Raw genomic sequence first — 17498 nt, forward strand, 5'->3', positions numbered from 1 at the left:
CTGTGTAACACACATGCACACTCATGCAGGCACGTAGACAGGCGCGCGCACACACACATACACACACACACACACACACACACACATAGTGACGTCACTCACCATGATTGGCAGTATAGAGATTAATCAGTGTGTACTTTGGCATGATAGTGTAAAGAGAGGCTGGAGTAGCTGCTCAACATCAATCCTACAGTAAATACTCACTGTCTGCTGCCCTGTTTGTGTGTACATGTTTGTGCGTGTGTGTGTGAGAGAGAAAGAGAATGCAAGCCAACGTTTTATGGCGGTTATCAGGTGCCTGTAGAGCAGGGCTGACTCACAGAAGACAGTTCCTGCCCCAACCCTGTTGCTTCCTCTTTGGCTGTTATACTGCTACTGTAGACCCAACATTTGGGACTTATCTCTAAAGTTTGTAAGTGTTGGAGTGTTTGAATATTTTCTTAATCTCCACTCCAATGGTAGGATTGGCTGGAGGAAGGGGAGAAGGGGAGAGGGTGGATAGGAGAGAAGGAGGAGAGGGAATTGTTCTGAAGGCTGCTGTGTGAATGCAGTATAAAACAAATTGACCAGACCATTGAATGACTGTTGATCTGAGAAATACATAATTTTCAGGTACTCCCCATTTCTCTCTGTCTTTACCATACAAGCACGAACAGATCTTGGTCTGTGTGTGTGCGTGTGCGTGTGTGTGTTTACTCACTGGACAGCCTGTGAAATAGATTAAGGGTTTGCCTCTGAAATCTCTTTTGTCTTCCTTCCTTCTGGAAGTTCCTTCCCTGTACATGGGTTTCCATGGAGACGCCTCAAACAACATGCTGTATGTAGTCTCTTAGTGTGTGTGTGTGTGTGTTGTCTGCTGCTGTAAGCCGTGTTCAAAGCTCTTATCCCAACTCTCTGTCTCTCTCTCTGTCCAGGCCAGCAATGCTGCCTAATCTCTATGGTTACCTATGGCCAAGTCTCTTTCGTGTCTCCACTGAAACACTTCATCCTTCTCTGAGGGTAAGTTACACAAAACCTACATTTTCTTTCTTCTTGATTTTCTCATGTATTTATCATTGAAATCTCATCAAGTTTTTATAGATTTAATGTCCTAAGGACACACAGCTGTGCTGTGCATACGGACTTTTTCATAAATTTTTCAGAAATAGTATTTGTTATGTATTTCTTATTAAACCCCTCTTGGTAAACTGCTCTTTTGTTCCTGCTAATGATCTTTTAATCTGTCTGCAGCACATTGTGGAGTTCTGTGGCACTCTCACTGTGACATGCATTTCTGATTTCCGAGTGTGCTGTTTCTTTGCTGGGAATATAGAAATATAATTTTCGAAGATTTATTTCAGTAAGAGGGAGCACAGGTATAGTCTGACATTTGTCACCATGAGGAGATCACAAGATCTGATATACGTGTGCATTTCTGTGGAAGACCACACGGCAGAAGGCACAAACCTCTAGGCACTAATTGGAGGACAAGGTTGACATGTTGTAGATAGGCAGGCCCTAATGTGTGTTTGTGTAAAGCCTCTGCTGTGCAGGACCATTAACCCAATGAGTCATGCCACAAAGCCAACGCGATTTGGACTTCTAACCCCTTTTAGCCTTTACTGCAGTGGGCTAAATCAGAGTCACTCAGAGTGAATATTGGTATTCGTATAAAAGAAAAGTAGACACCTCACACACATTTTGGGCTTAAAAAGAAGATGACACCTGTGCCATGTCAGATATTATCACGTTTAGGTAAGACCCAGATGCAGACAGTGTAGAAGTAACGATTTTATTACAAACCACAGGAGCAGGCAAATGACAGGTCAAGGCAGGCCGGGGTACAAAATGGCAGGCAGTCTCAGGGTCAGGGCAGGCAGAACGGTCAAAACCGGGAAAGACTAGAAAACAGGAGCAGGAAAACAGGCAGGAGCAGGGAAACAAACCCTTGTAGGTTTTACGAACAAAATGAGAGAAAACAGAGAACACAGGTATAAATACCCAGGGGATAATGGGGAAGATGGGCGACACATGGAGGGGGGTGGAGTCAAGCACAAAGACAGGTGAAACAGATCAGCGTTTGACAGATATAGAGTTTAAATGTATTACATTTTGAGTTTGCGTCCCAATATTACACTTTATATACATGACAGACGACTGAAATATAGCAAAACTGTTTGACATAGACACACCAGATTTTCAGCATTTAAAAACAATCTATGTTTGTTCATGATAAAATCATGAAAAAATAGGAATAACATTCCACCCATGAGGCCACTAGGTCATTTGACTGCGGGAAAGGGCTACACATTGTGTGTTTGTGCTACAGACTTCTGGGTGTGCCATTGGATTTGTCCATTTTTTTCTGCATCCGTTGTTACCAAGTTTATGTGATTAACTTGTTATGGCTGCAATCCCGTTAACGGGATAAGTGTCATCAACAACCGCTGAATAGCATAGCGCTACATTCAATTAATATTACTAAAAATATTTATATTCATGAAATCACAAGTGCAAATAGGAAAACACAGCTTAGCCTTTTGTTAATCCACCTGTCGTGTCAGATGTTTTAATTATGCTTTACAGCGAAAGCAATCCAAGCGTTTGTGTAAGTTTATCGATCGCACTTGGTCACAAAAATCAGAAAAGCAATCAAATTAATAATTTACCTTTGGTGATCTTCAGATGTTTTCACTCACGAGACTCCCAGTTACAGAACAAATGTTCCTTTTGTTCCATAAAGATTATTTTTATATCCAAAATACCTCCGTTTGTTTGGCGCGTTATGTTCAGAAATCCACAGGAAAGAGCGGTCACGACAACGCAGACAAATTCCAAATAGTTTCCATAATGTCCACAGAAATATGTCAAATGTTTTTTATAATCAATCCTCAGGTTGTTTTTAAAATATATAATCGATAATATATCAACCACAAATGTCTTTCACAGTAGGAGAGGGAAAAGCAATAGCTGTCCAAACTCTGTTGCGCGAGCAAAACTCATGTGACCACTTGATGCGATGTTATCTTTCTGGCTCATTTTTCAAAATAAAAGCCTGAAACTATGTCTGAAGACTGTTGACACCTTGAGGGAGCGAAAGGAAAAGGAATCTGGTTGATATCCCTTTAAATGGAGCAAAGGGAGGCTATGGGACATGGAGTTTTCAAAATAGAAGCCACTTCCTGTTTTGATTTTCTTCAGGGTTTTGCCTACAATATCAGTTCTGTTATACTCACAGACAATATTTTGACAGTTTTGGAAACTTTAGAGTGTTTTCTATCCAATACTAATAATAATATGCATATATTAGCAACTGAGACTGAGGAGCTGGCCGTTTACAATGGGCACCTTTTCATCCAAGCTACTAAATACTGCCCCTGCAGCCATATGAAGTTAATGTGTGCTGAACGAGAGCAGTGTTTGTGAGGCAAGAGCAGATACAGAAAACAAGTTTGTAAGAGTCTGTAAGAGTCCTAATGGTTTGAGCTACAAACTATTAAAAGCTATCTACTCTCACAAACACTCACATGCAACATGTGTTGCTCTGTGATGCTTAGAAGCCACGCAAGAGTCGTTAGAAGGTAAGGGGTTCTTCTACATAGAAAATCATAGGAAAGCCAAGAACATAGTGTTTATAAAACTGCAATAAACTCACATAGTTGCTGTCATCAACTCCAAACTCCACACAGTTGTTTTTGACTAGTTGAATATTAATTTCCCACTTAGCAAACAATTTGTGACTCGTTTCAGGGAACTAGGCTTATGTTGCGCGTCACTACTTCACAGGAGAGCCGTTTGAATGTAAACTTAAAAATATATATTTTTCTCAGAAATGCCTTCTGGAACATGTGAACTTTCATGTGCTTTAATAACAGACTTGTATGCCATCTTTAAATACAATTAAAATGGTTAAATTACGAGCCTAGGTGGTTTAGACACGGGAAAAAGACAGGAAACTTCCCACTAGCCATGATTGGATGAGCTGGATATGCCCACAAATGTGTTGAGATTGGTCTGCCATGTAGCACGTTTCTGTCTATAACATGAGCCGATCAGTACGTGTAGGTAATCCTTTATAATGCTGCTTTTTTGAAAGATATCACGTAGTAGAACTGCAAAAGTGTTGCTCTGCACTTCCTGGAGGACTGAGTTTTGAAATCAGTGGAATGCCTGGTGGAATTAGAGTATGATAGCTATGGAGATGGAGAAAATGCTGGCGTTTGATTGCAAATATGCAGAGGGAGTCGAAAAGAGAACCCACAGAAGGCTAAAAACACTTGTCTCCAGATTACATCTTCAAACTAAGGGCAACCATGGCATCCGTGACAGAGAGGGAGAAGCGTCCATCCATGTATATGGGTAAGATGGTCTAGCTAGCTACATTTTCAGATAATACACGTTTCTAATTTTGTCAGAAAGTCGTTTTCATGTGAAGTTAAAGCGTACTGTTAGTTAGCTAGCTAACGTTAGCTGTCTGGCTCTGTGTAGTATTATAATTTGTATCTCAGAGCCATTTGCATTGCTAGTTATAACCTAATGTTAGCTAGCCAGCTAACATTGAACCTGGTTGGTTAGCTACCTGCAGATTCATGCAGGGTAGTAACATTATGAGTTGGGATTATAGTTAATTGTTTAGCTAGCTTGCTAGCTACATGTCTAAACAAAAGACTCCACTATGCAAGTAACCATTTCAATAGAATGTTCATGATGTCACTGCGACAACTGTTGATGGATTTATCAGGTAAATTCGCTCTGGCTCGCCTACTCCGATTTCAGAGCAAAAATGGTCAAAGTGAGTTGTTCTCTCATTTGTGTCTGGAAGTTGCTAGCAAGCTAGCCAACGTTAGATTGGGTGCTTGACTGCTGTTGTTAGGTCAGAACGTTCGGATCAACCCTACTCCTCGGCCAGAGCATCCAGTGTGGGCTCTGAACACTCCGAGAGTGAAACACTCTAAATTTATGAACTGACAATCTGACAGTGCTCTGAGTTTACGAACACAGTTTACGTGCACTCTGGCACTCCAGATTGAATTTCCAAACACACATGTAGTATAAACTAGCCTTTAGTCTTGAAATCATTGGTTGTTTAGAACATGGCCTCACATGTAAATCCTTAAAGAGATGGGTGGGGCTAAGGCTTCAGAGGGTGTGAACAATGTTGAATGGGTGTAGACAAGGAAGAGCTATCCGTTAGGTTTAACAAAACATTCAAGGCCAATTTTCTCAAAAGTTGATCAACTTTTAAAGCAGAATTACTTTCCCATTGTTCCTCAACTGTAGTGTATGATATACAATTTTCTAGCTATGAATCTTTACTTTTATCCTATGTAAAAAAAAAAAAAAACATTTCAAATGACAGAATCGAGCCGGTCGTTCATATTTCTTTATAAAAAATGTAATTAAATGGTGTGTAATTTTTACCCCCCTTTTTCTCCCCAATTTCGTGATTAATAATCTTGTCTCATCGCTGCAACTCCACAACGGGCTCGGGAGAGGCGAAGGTCGAGTCATGCGACCTCCGAAACAAAACTCGTCAAACTGCGCTTCTTAACACCCGCTCGTTTAACCCGGAAGCCAGCTGCACCAATATGTCAGAGGAAACACCATTCAACTGACGACCATAGTCAGCCTGCAGGCGCCCAGCCTGCCACAAGGAGTTGCTAGAGCGCGATGAGCCAAGTAAAGCCCCTCCTGCCAAACCCTCCCCTAACCTGGACGATGCTGTGCCAAATGTGCTCCTCCCTATGGGACTCCCGGTCAAGCCCGGTAATGACACAGCCTGGGATCAAACCACAGGCTGCAGTGATGGCACAACACTGATGCAGTGCCTTAGACCGCTGCACCACTCGGGAGGCTGGCCGGTCACATTTCTGTACTTACAGCATGCATATAAATTCATTTGTATTAGGTTTCTGCTTTGGCTGACTTTATTTATTTAAATTGAAATTTGTCAATATAGCTCATGAATTCAACTGTTTATGTCAAATTGTTTTGTGTTCTACTTGTAGCCTTGGTTGTCCTGAAAAGAAAACGGTAACAACTACATTGTGAGGCTAAATATAAGGGCTGGACATGCAGATACTGTATATGAAAGTCAGATAAATGAAAATCTTATTTTTGCTGGGGCCTCGGGACTGATAGGGTTAACAGACAACTGGAAGGCATTTCTTCTCATTAGCCCACAATGACAAAGAAATCATCTTAGATGAATTAACAAATGTTGGGAAACCTTGAACTGTCGGCACGGCGCCAGACACGCACGCACGCACGCACACACGCACACACACACACACACACACACAGACACACACACACACACACACACACACACACACACACACACAGAGAAAGAGAAAGAGAGGGAGCAGAGAATAATTGGCAGCTATTGTTTTCTGAGCGAGTGTTTGTTTGTGTGTTAATTAGCTAAAGGCTTCAGTCTTACAAGGCTAAAGAGCAACCGTCTGATATGACAATCCCTAAGATTAGAGATAACACTTTCAACTCTGTTAATAGTGTCACGTTCTGACCCTAGTTCTTTTGTTATGTCTTTGTTTTAGGAGGGTCAGGGCGTGAGTTGGGTGGGCAGTCTATGTTATTTTTTCTATGATTTGGTATTTCTGTGTTTGGCCTGGTATGGTTCTCAATCAGAGGCAGCTGTCAATCGTTGTCCTTGATTGAGAACCATACTTAGGCAGCCTGTTTTCACCCTTCAGTCGTGGGTGATTATACTTTCTGTTTAGTGTGGTTTGCACCTGACGGAGCTGTTTCGGCTGTGCTTTTTTTTTGTTTCTTTGTTTGATGTTGTTCAGTTTAAATAAATAACATGAACAAGTACCACGCTGCGCATTGGTCCTCACCTTCTTCCACCGACGACCGTTACAAATAGTCACACACACAGTAACAGCGAGACGCAGACAAATATAAACATACAGTCTGTCTAAGCTTTTTGCTTGCAATTCATATTAGGGAGACAGTTATCTTATTTAGCTAAAATTCTGTATAAAACTTGTTTTATTCTACTGCTTGTGTTTTTCTGAGTTGTGCATATTTGCAGAGAGTTTCACAGTCTTTTGGCTTCCTGAAGAGAGAGGCTACATTCAACAAGTGGAAAGGGGGCAGAGCATCACACTGTACATTCTGTAGCTGTGGGGGTTAGACCTTTAGTTGATTAGTTAAATGAATAATCAGCTCAGTAATCATGATAATAATAACAATCATAGCCTGTCTGATTAGGAACATACAGTTGAATTCAGAAGTGTACATTTATTCCTAGTAAAAATGCCCTGTCTTAGGTCAGTCACGATCACCACTTTATTATAAGAATGTGAAATGTCAGAATAATAGTAGAGGATGATTTATTTCAGATTTTATTTCTTTCATCACATTCCCAGTGGGTCAGAAGTTTACATACACTCAATAAGTATTTGGTAGCATTGCCTTTAAATTGTTTAACTTGGGTCAAACGTTTCGGGTAGCCTTCCACAAGCTTCCCAGAATAAGTTGGGTGAATTTTGGCCCATTCCTCCAGACAGAGCTGGTGTAACTGAGTCAGGTTTGTAGGCCTCAATGCTCACACATGCTTTTTCAGTTCTGCACACAAATATTCTAGAGGATTGAGGTCAGGGCTTTGTGATGGCCACTCCAATACCTTGATTTTGTTGTCCATAAGCCATTTTGCCACAACTTCAGAAGTATGCTTGGGGACATTGTCCCCATTTGAAGACCCATTTGCGACCAAGCTTTAACTTCCTGACGGATGTCTTGAGATGTTGCTTCAATATATCCACATCATTTTCCTACCTCATGATGGCATCTATTTTGTGAAGTGCACCAGTCCCTCCTGCAGCAAAGCACCCCCACAACATGATGTTGTCACCCCCTTGCTTTAGTTATATTTTTGTTTCATCAGACCAGAGGACAATTCTCCAAAAAGTACAGTAATAGTTCCCATGTGCAGTTGCAAACCGTAATCTGGCTTTTTAATGGAGGTTTTGGAGCAGTGGCTTCTTCCATGCTGATTGGCCTTTCAGGTTATGTCGATATAGGACTCGTTTTACTGTTGATATAGATACTTTTGTACCTGTTTCCTCCAGCATCTTCACAAGGTCCTTTGCTGTTGTTCTGGGATTGATTTGCACTTTTCTGCAACAAAGTACATTCATCTCTAGGAAACAGAACACATCTCCTTCCTGAGCGGTATGACGGCTGCATGGTCACATGGTGTTTATACTTGCGTACTGTTGTGTGTACAGATGAACGTGGTACCTTCAGGCGTTTGGAAATTGCTCCCAACGGTGAACCAGACGTGTGGAGGTCTACATTTTTTTCTGAGGTCTTATGTGATTTCTTTTGATTTTCCCATGATGTCAAGCAAAGAGGAACTGAGTTTGAAGGTAGGCCTTGAAATACATCCACAGGTACACCTCCATTTGACTCAAATTATACCTATCAGACGCCTCTAAAGCCATGACATAATTTTCTGGAATTTTCCAAGCTGTTTAAAGACACAGTCAATTTAGTGTATGTAAACTTCTGACCCACTGGAATTGTGATACAGTGAATTATAAGTGAAGTAATCTGTCTGCAAACAATTGTTGGAAAAATTACTTGTGTCATGCATAAAGTAGATGTCCTAACCGACTTGCCAAAACTATGGCTTGTTAACAAGAGGGGTTGAAAAACTGTTTTTAACTATTTTTAATGACTAAGTGTATGTACATTTCTGACTTCAACTGTATGTTATTATTTTCTCTCGTTCAGTTTCTCTCTTTTCTCACTCAATCTTTCTCTCTTGCTCTTTTTCTCTTTGCCACGCTCATTCTCCCTTTCTCTCTTTATCTGTCTCTTCCTTCCTTCCTTCCTCTCTCTCTCTCTCTCTCTCTCTCTCTCTCTCTCTCTCTCTCTCTCTCACACCTTTATCTTTAGCTCCCCCTCTTTCTCTCTCTCTCTCACTGTCAGTCTATTCTACCATACAATGATATTCTTATGTGTACGGTACATTCGGAAAACTTTTTCCAAATTTTGTTAAGTTACAGCCTTATTCTAAAATGTATTACATTATATTTTTTCCTCATCAATCTACACAGAATGCCCCATTATGACAAAGCACAAACAGGTTTTTAGAAATGTTTGCTAATTTATAAAAATAGATAACAGAAATTCCTTATTTACATAAGTATTCAGACCCTTTGCTATGAGACTCAAATCAAATCAAATCAAATCAAATGTTATTTGTCACATACACATGGTTAGCAGATGTTAATGCGAGTGTAGCGAAATGCTTGTGCTTCTAGTTCCGACAATGCAGTAAAAACCAACAAGTAATCTAACTAACAATTCCAAAACTACTGTCTTATACAAGGGGATAAAGAATATGTACATAAGGATATATGAATGAGTGATGGTACAGAGCAGCATAGGCAGGATACAGTAGATGGTATCGAGTACAGTATATACATGAGGTGAGTATGTAAACAAAGTGGCATAGTTAAAGTGGCTAGTGATACATGTATTACATAAGGATGCAGTCGATGATATAGAGTACAGTATATACGTATGCATATGAGATGAATAATGTAGGGTAAGTAACATTATATAAGGTAGCATTGTTTAAAGTGGCTAGTGATATATTTACATCATTTCCCATCAATTCCCATTATTAAAGTGGCTGGAGTTGAGTCAGTGTGTTGGCAGCAGCCACTCAATGTTAGTGGTGGCTGTTTAACAGTCTGATGGCCTTGAGATAGAAGCTGTTTTTCAGTCTCTCTCAATATTGAGCTCAGGTGCATCCTGTTTCCATTGATCATCCTTGATATGTTTCTACAGCTTGATTTGTGTCCACCTGTGGTAAATTCAATTGAATGGACATGATTTGGAAAAGCACACACCTGTCTATATAAGGTCCCACAGTTGACAGTTGTCGTGACATTGTATTGATTAATGTGACGACTGCTGTTTGTCGAATGATTAACGGTTCATAATTACGTGATTAAATTAATCAGGCAATTATTAACTCATTAACCTGTGGCACCATGGGAAAGTTTTAGCTTTATTGAGTTTCTATTTCCCAAATTAATTCAAAGAATATCACAATATTGATTTTACAACAGTCACGAATTAATCAATTTCTTCACAGTCTCATTCTGAACATCGCATAATCCGGGAATCTGCACGAACCCGAGTCTCACTAAATAAGTCCGTACCACACCAATTGAGCTGATCATTTATTTGCTAAGAAGCTAAAATGATCATATAAAATACACATATGCAACACACAGTCTAGGCTATTGATTAGAACTTAGTTTGATAAAACAGGTCCCTGGCGGGCCAACACAATATAACACGTGTTACACAAAATGGGGAGAGAGAGAGAGAGAGAGAGAGAGAGAGAGAGAGAGAGAGAGAGAGAGAGAGAGAGAGAGAGAGAGAGAGAGAGAGAGAGAGAGAGAGAGAGAGAGAGAGAGAGAGAGAGAGAGAGAGAGAGAGAGAGAGAGAGAGAGAGAGAGAGAGAGAGAGAGAGAGAGAGAGAGAGAGAGAGAGAGAGAGAGAGAGAGAGACACACTTTGGTGCATGAGAGAAAAACACACTTGGGTGTCAGTTATGCTTATTTTAACCCAACCTTGCCCCGAACTGCCGCTCCTATTGGTCAAATTACAATGATGTAATTAGGTGTTAAAGGTCTGCAATGGGGTGTCTCTGCGTGGACCGGATTCCGACTTTTCTGTTGACGGTCCGTCCTCGGTTACCGGGTGTAACTCTCTGTTTCTCCTCACGATGTTAGTGTTCTTTCTCTTAGTGGTCTGTTTCCTCACCCTTGCTCTGAAAAGGTTTTCGGAGGAGGGCTAATCAGCCGTGTGGATGGTTCCAGCATGGGAAGGAAAACAGTGTAGACACGATTCCTTGGAGAGTGCTGACCGGGTGCTCCTGCTTGAATTCACCTACTTTAGATACAGCTACTCGTCCGTAGCATAGGTTGGGGGTTTGCTGACCACTCAGACCTTGGCTGCAGCTCAGGGTCACTTAGTCTGACATGTTAATTCTTAACTCACATGTTTTATACCTTCGGGTCAGAAATGGGCATTTCCGCCTTTAGGGCAATTCTGTGGGCTTTACAATTCTGTCATCTTTACAAAAACATTATCTTTGATCTGGACATTTTCCACACAAGTCCAATATGCAAACATCAGGTACATATTTGGAAAACTCTTCAAGTTTCAATGTTTTCTTTATAACGTCGTCGGTAGCGTCCCACCCGGCCAACATCCGGTGAAATTGCAGAACGTGAAATTATACAGAATTATTGAATAATACATATTTAACTTTCATAAAACCACAAGTGTAAATACATCAAAATAAAGCTTAACTTCTTGTTAATCCAGCCGCTGTGTCAGATTTCAAAAAGGCTTTACGGCGAAAGCACACCATGTGATTATCTGTGGACAGCACCCCGCGTATAAAATCATGAAAAACATATTTCAAGCAGGCAGGTGCGACACGAAAGTCAGAAACAGCGATATAATAAATGTCTTACCTTTGATGATCTTCTTCTGTTGGCACTCCAAAAGGTCCCAGTTACATCACAAATGGTCCTTTTGTTCGATAATGTCCTTCTTTATATCCATAAAATCTCAGTTTAGCTGGCGCGCTTCAGTCGATAATCCACCCAGCTTCCCTCCATCAAAATGCATACAAAATGAATGCCAAACGTTACTAATAAACGCTTCCAAACAAGTCAAACAACATTTATAATCAAACCTTAGGTACCCTAATACGTAAATAAACAATACAATTTAAGACGGAGAATCGTTATTGTCTTTACCGGAGAAAAATACCAAAGAACGTGCTCTCATTCAAGCGCTTGGAAACACTACAGCCAAAATGGAAGCCACATAGAAAAACTACAATTTCTGGCTCAGTTTTCCAAAAACCAGCCTGAAACTCTTTCTAAAGACGTTTGACATCTAGTGGAATCCCTAGGAACTGCAATCTGGGGGGACTTCGCCTTATAATAAAAGTGACAGCCATTGAAAATAGTGCTAGGCTGAATTATTTTGTTTGTCCTCTGGGTTTTGGGTTTTGTCCTCTGTCCTCTGGGTTTTACCTGCGATATCAGTTATGTTATACTCACAGTCATTATATTAACAGTTTTAGAAACTTTAGAGTGTTTTCTATCAAAATCTACACATTCTATGCACATCCTAGCTTCTGGGCCTGAGTAACAGGCAGTTTACTTTGGGAACGCTTTTCATCCAGACGTGAAAATACTGCCCACTACCCAAGAGAGGTTAACTTTGATTAACATAACAAAAATGACATACATTTTCATATTCCATCTATCGTCATTACCACCATTGTTGCTGACAAAACCTATTGTCCCAAAGTCCATTTATTGCATGTTAATGTTCTGAGAACAGCTCCATAATGAGAGGACAAAGGGATTTTCTCTGCTGCCCTCGTCTACATACCTCTCGATCTCTTCCCCACTGCTAGGTGTGAGAGAGCTCTATGTAGGATTCTGGTCCACGGTAACCTGACCCAAGCAGGCCAGTCATGACACAGTGCATGTCAGAGCAAAAACCAAGCCATGAGGTCGAAGGAATTGTCCGTAGAGCCCCGAGACAGGATTGTGTCGAGGCACAGATCTGGGTAAGTGTACCAAAAAATGTCTACAGCATTTAAAGGTCCACAGGAACCTTCAATGGCCTCCATCATTCTTAAACGGAAGAAGTTTGGAACCATCAAGACTCTTCCTAGAGCTTGCCGCCCGGCCAAACTGTACAATCGGGGGAAAAGGGCCTTGGTCAGGGAGGTGACCAAGAACCCGATGGTGACTCTGACAGAGTTCCAGAGTTCTCCTGCGGAGATGGATGGGAGAACCTTCCAGAAGGAGAACCATCTCTGCAGCATTCCACCAATCAGGCCTTTATGGTAGAGTGGCCAGACAGAAGCCACTCCTTAGTAAAAGGCACATGACAGGCCGTTTGGAGTTTTTCCAAAAGGCACCTAAAGGACTCAAAACCCATAAGAAAAAAGATTTTCTGGTCTGATGAAACAAAGATTTAACTCTTTGGCTTGAATGCCAAGCTCCACGTCTGGAAGAAACCTGGCATCACGAAGCATGGTGGTGGCGTCATCATGCTATGGGAATGTTTTTCAGTGTCAGGGACTAGGAGACTAGTCAGGATCAAGGGAAAAATGAATGGAGCAAAGTACAGAGAGATCCTTGATGAAAACCTGTTCCAGAGTGCTCAGGACCTCAGACTGGTGCAAAAGTTCACCCTTCAACAGGACAACAACCCTAAGCACACAGCCAAGACAACGCAGGAGTGACTTCGGGATCTGATTTTTTTTTTAATAAGGCTGTAATGTAACAAAATGTGGAAAAGGTCAAGGGGTCTGAATACTTTCCGAATGCACTGTACTCATGTAAGTTATATTAATCAACTGTTATTACTATACTACAGGATGTGTGGGTGTGATATGGTGCTAGTTTTCTGGGATTCATTGTAGTCGTGACGGTTTGTGTCGGTTGCTGTCTGTTTTTCTCTCCATTTGATTGCTGTTGCTCTGAGTAAGCGTTCTGCAAGAGAACACACATTGACATGACTTAACCTTAATAACACACACACACACACACACACACACACACACACACACACACACACACACACACACACACATACACACACACACACACACACACACACACACACACACACACACACCTTAGATGGCAGGGGTCTAGTTTATTCCCTCTGCCAGCTGTTCACACCAATCAAGCAGGCTGTCAAACCAAGCCCTTGTCACAAACACTGTTACCATAGTAGGAGATGAGACAGGGGAATCACCTCCAGAATTTATTTTACATCTATTAATTCAGCTATCAAACCAATTAAGTAGTCAGTAGTAGTGTATTGTGCAATAACTTTGTTTAGTCACCTCCATATTTGTTCACCGTAATAAAAAAGTAAGAAAACATTTACACACAACAACAAAAACAACTGATCATACATAATTTCTGTACATTGAGATGAGAACATGCATTGATTGAGAACATACAGCCAGTGAGTCTTTAGGGACATGATAGATCTCTCTGTCTCTCCATCCTCTCCACTCCATCACCTAATGTCCCCAACACTCACACAGCTGACCTTCTACATTTCCCAGCACATCTATCTACCACTTTCATCCACCTGCTTTCTCTCTCCTTTGCTATCTTTCTTTCTCCCCTTCTTCCTTTATCTCCCAGCCCTGCTCTCTCTTAATCATTCTCTTGTGCGTCATAGGTGCTCTCTTATTCCTTTATTCATTTTCTTCAGCTCTCTATCTACCTTTCTCCTCGCATGTGCATAGGTGCTCTCTCTCTCCTTCTCCCTCTTACATCTGCATGCTAGTCATCACTTTCATCCTTTATCTTTGTTTCTCTTCATTATTTCTCCCTCTCTCTTGCTCTCTCTTTCTTCCTCTGTTCCAATCAGTCACTCTTTTCCTCCCAGTGTTTGGGTAAAATCACCTTGAAAGGAAGCCATGAAAAAAATGCCACACGTGACCCACCATCTATATTCGGTCCTATGTACTGTAGCAAAATCTGATTTAAAACATTTTACTTTGGATAAACGTTGGGAGCTATAAAATAGTATATCATACACTGCAGTTGAGGAACAATGAAAGTTGATGAACTTGTAACCCCACTTTTGAGAAAAATGGCCCATGATTGTTTTGGTACACCTACTGGAGAGCACTTCTTTGTCTACACCCATTCAGCATCATTCACACCCTCTTAAGCCTTAGCCCCACCTCTTTAAGGAGTCATATTTATTAGTATAAATACACTATCTTGTCCTTGGCTTATATCTTAATCTTCGGTGCAGGTCATGTTGTTCTTCACATTACTGTCTCTGGTAAACACAAACTATATCAACGTTTTATTTGTCATGTGCACAGGATACAGAAGGTGTAAACGGTACAGTGAAATGGCTACTTGCATTGTGGAGTCTTTTGTATTAACACGATAGCTAGCCAGCTAGGTAGCTAAACAATGAACCATAAATTAATCCCAACTCATACTACCATGCACCATGCATGAATCTGCAGGTAAAGCTAACCAACTATGTTCAATGTTAGCTAGCTAGTCGGCCATCAATGCAAATGGCATTCTGAGATACTAAAAATAGTACTAGATCATACATATAACGTTAGCTAGCGAGCCAGCCAGCTAACAGTATGCTTTAACTTGAAATGAAAATGACTTTCTGACAAAATTAATAATGTATAATAACTGAAAATGTAGCGAGACTCTTACCCGTGTACATGGATGAACACTGGTTGCCCGTAGTTTGAAGATGTAATCTGGAGACAGGTGTTACAACAACCTTCTGTGTTCTCTTTTCGACTCTCCGCATTTGGCAATCATCTCTCTGCTTCCACCGGGCATTCCACTGATTTCAAGTCTTCTGTCACAACAACACTGTTGTCCCTGTTTCTTCCCCATAGTTGTCATCAGAATATTCTACAATGTCTGGTTCAATTAAAATGTTTTACCTAAATCAGGGATTTCCTCATTGTTTGATATATTTTCAGAGTCAGAGAGAGTGGCACATGGCACAATCATCCTCCAGAAAGTAGTCCATCACAATGTTTTCCCTCTGATCTTTGTCGATTGCGCCTGTTAACATGGTAGACCAATTCAAACTCATCTCTCATGTCCAACCCTTCCATTATCTCAGCCAATCATGGCTAGCGAGAAGGATCCTGTATTTGTATGTGGCTGAACCAACTAAGCTTGTAATTTAACCATTTTGTTAATATTTACAGATGGCATACAAGTTTGATATTAAGGCACATGAAAATTCACGTTGCAGAAGGCATTTCTGCCAAAAACACAAAAATAAACGTTCAAATGCCTCTCTTATGAAGTAGTGATGTGCGACATATGCCTAGCTTCTTGAAACGGGTCACATATTACAATCTATGTGTTGTGATAATTGTGTTTGCTCTATAGCCTGTTAGTTCAACGCCTTCCCCCCTTTGTATATAAGCATAAGCCCAAGACAATAAGAAGACACAGTGGCAGAATAAATTCAACCACACCTTTGTTTCTTCACTAAACTGAAGAGCAACATCTGTCTGGTGAAGTCCACAAACAAACAGTGACATGACCTACTACCGTGCAATTATTTTCCATGGAGGGCCACATTAGAATATATTTTTGCCATTGCGGCCACAATCATATTACAGGATTATACATCATGTGTATGACTGTGTTGACAGATATATCTACTGTAAATCACATCCATGCACAGAAATAAACCACATACATGTTCTCCTTTTAGTAGGTATTTTCATTATTAAACATGCAAAGAACTACCCGGAGTAAAAAGTACACTGTGCATTCAGGACCATAGGCTCTCATGCCTCAGACAGATTACCAGGCACCTCTGCCTCTGTTGGTTCATCAGGCTCTCATGCCTCAGACAGATTACCAGGCTCCTCTGCCTCTGTTGGTTCATCAGGCTCTCATGCCTCAGCCGGATCGCCTAAGGCTTTCATGCCTCAGCCAGATCGCCAGGCTCCCCTGTCTCAGCCGGAATGTCAGGCTTTCATCCCTCCGCATGATTGCCAGGCTCCCCTGCTTCCACCGGCTCGTCAGGCTCTCATGCCTCAGCCGGATCGCCAGTCTCCCCTGCCTCAGCCGGTCTGTCAGGTTCCCACGCCCCAGCCGGCACAACAGCTTCCCGCAGGGGTGACCAGTCTGCTCCCGATCCCCGGGTTCGTCCCCTTTGTCGGAGTCCTGCGGCAGGGGCCGCGCGTCGGGCAGGGGGTACTCTCACGTATACTCCCTATCCGGCCTCTAGGTCATCAGGCTGCTGATTATCCCGCACACCTGTCACCATTGTCAAGCGCACCAGCATCTCATGACACTCACCTGGACTCCATAATCTCCTTGATTATCTTCCCTATATCTGTCACTCCCATTGGTTCTTTCCTCAGGTGTTATTGACTCTGTTTCATGTCGGTGCGTTGTTTGTGTTTCGTGTTTATTGTTTTATTTATTTATTAAAACACTCACTCCCTGTACTTGCTTCCTGACTCTCAGCGCACTCGTTACATCAGGTATAATTTCTGACGTCGCTATGCACAGGATTGGTGAGAGTTGAGTCAGTAAGAGATGACCTGTGCCTTCACTTGTTATATTTAATCACTGAAAATGTCTGTTCTGTCTTGGACTACAATTAGTGTTATATTATCAAATCAATTCTCTAGGTGTAATTATTACATGACTAATCTAATCATGTAAACTTTAATTAACTAGAAAGTCAGGGCACCACAGGAAAATGTTGTTTAAGGAGTTATTATTTCCCGAATTTAACTCTCTTCAGATATTTTCATATCTTATCGATTACAGTCACTTATTAATGTCTTATTTATTACCTTATCAGTCATATTCTGAATGTCGCAAACTCTTGTATATCTGCACAAACCCTAGCATAAATGATGAATCAGCGATATACAAATTGGCT

At 41.2% G+C, this 17498-nt stretch overlaps 1 protein-coding gene across 1 annotated transcript in view; it reads left to right on the plus strand.

The window, feature by feature from the left end:
* The first annotated feature begins 848 nt into the window (after nucleotides 1-848).
* The window catches only part of LOC139373057 (SH3 and multiple ankyrin repeat domains protein 3-like), a 380732-nt gene continuing 364082 nt past the window's right edge, over nucleotides 849-17498 (plus strand). The window contains exon 1 of the mRNA XM_071113096.1: nucleotides 849-999. The gene's annotated coding sequence lies outside the window, so the exon portion shown is untranslated. The remainder of the gene's footprint in view (nucleotides 1000-17498) is intronic.

Source organism: Oncorhynchus clarkii, chromosome 2, assembly GCF_045791955.1.
Source record: "Oncorhynchus clarkii lewisi isolate Uvic-CL-2024 chromosome 2, UVic_Ocla_1.0, whole genome shotgun sequence".
In the NCBI taxonomy this organism is placed as follows: domain Eukaryota; kingdom Metazoa; phylum Chordata; class Actinopteri; order Salmoniformes; family Salmonidae; genus Oncorhynchus; species Oncorhynchus clarkii.